Here is a 1,605-nt window from a genome sequence, read left to right as displayed (position 1 = left end):
TTCCCCGCCCACTATCCGCTCGGGTTCCACCTTTTGTAGGTATGTCAGACCTAACTAGGCTCCGCCTCTCTCACCCTACCTTTCAGCTTTCTCCTCAGGTAACACACGTCTGCACATGTGTGCAGCACGCATAAAACTGTAACACACTCCAGCACGTAGACAACAACATTCGTGTTGGGAAATTAACCCTCACAGGGATGTTTGAAATGAAGAAGATGGAAAAAAAAGAGACATGGGAACCAAACGTGAAAGGCAGACTACACCTTCAGTAATAAGGCACATATAACGACGGACAACCTTTCAGTCTTTCATCCACAATGTCAAAGATGGACAGACAGCGCAAGTTTGTCACTGGTTTGGTCACATAGTTGGATGTCACTAATTATCTTCAATGTCTTGATAGTGCTTGTGCGTATGTGTGTGTGGGGGCGGGGCGGGGGGACACAGAGAGAGAGAGAGAGGTTATTTGTGGTGACTACATGTATAACTGGTAGCATTAGCTATGCCCACTAAATCCACTAGATGGCACAATTTATGTCCTCTGATACTTTATTTCATAGGAAGTGCATGTATTGTAAAAATGACCCATTCCCCTGGTCAAACCTTTCTGAACTGCTCAGGCAATGTTTTAAGTAATATTTAAATATTCTTGTACAGCTTTTTGAAAGAATTCATAGCCCAATAGTAAAATATACTTAACTTGAATGAGAAAATATTTTCATGACATAAGTGTTACATGAAGGAATTACAAGTGTAAAAAAAGTTAATAAGTGTTGATTGTACAGTAAAGTAGGTTACGGTGGGCAAAAAATATGTCCTCAAAGGCCACATTCAATTTGTTAAATGACAGATGGGTCCGATCATATGTAGATCAATGTATAAAGAAAAGAACAAACAAACATTACGTACTGTTTTTCAAAGCAAGCTAAACAAATAAATGAATGCAAGAACTTGAAGGCATTTTGATTAAAGAACTGAGTAGGCTGGATATGGAAGATCCCGAAGGAAGGAAATTTGAAGAAAAGTATTCTTCGTGATACAACATGAAGCAATCGACCAAACTTTTTAAGGTGATCAGACTGGACTTATACAACGTTGAACGTGATTCCGCTTGCTTAGACTGCTCCTTCTTTTGGAATAAGATTCAGGAAAAAAAACAACAAAGAAAAAAAGCAAAACAAATGCTGCTTTGAGGGAAAGTGATTTGAAGACACACAGGTTTATGTTTTCATAAAATATCTTGTGTATTGTACATATTACATCCTTTGTGTGTGTGTGTGTGTGTGTGTGTGTGTGTGTGTGTGTGTGTGTGTGTGTGTGTGTGTGTGTGTGTGTTGCTCGATTAAACTTTTCAGTACCTTCCTATTTGGGTATTTACCCCTAACGATAAATTACATGCACACACATTAAATCAGATGAGATTTTTTTTTCTCACACCTCTGGGCGCACCACAGAAACTCAAATCACTTTTGAGGGAAATCCCTGGGTGAGAATTTTGCAGGGGGATTTCGATGTAGTTTTGGTGTGTGCTCCAACTTCTGCTTTTGTGGCGTGCTACTGTATACTGTACTGGTAGGCTGACTGTAAATGTGGAACACAACTCCT

The sequence above is a fragment of the Hippocampus zosterae genome, chromosome 2 (genome assembly GCF_025434085.1).
Source record: "Hippocampus zosterae strain Florida chromosome 2, ASM2543408v3, whole genome shotgun sequence".
NCBI lineage: Eukaryota > Metazoa > Chordata > Actinopteri > Syngnathiformes > Syngnathidae > Hippocampus > Hippocampus zosterae.
The sequence above is the reverse complement of the archived record's forward strand: the minus strand, read 5'-3'. Positions refer to the sequence as shown.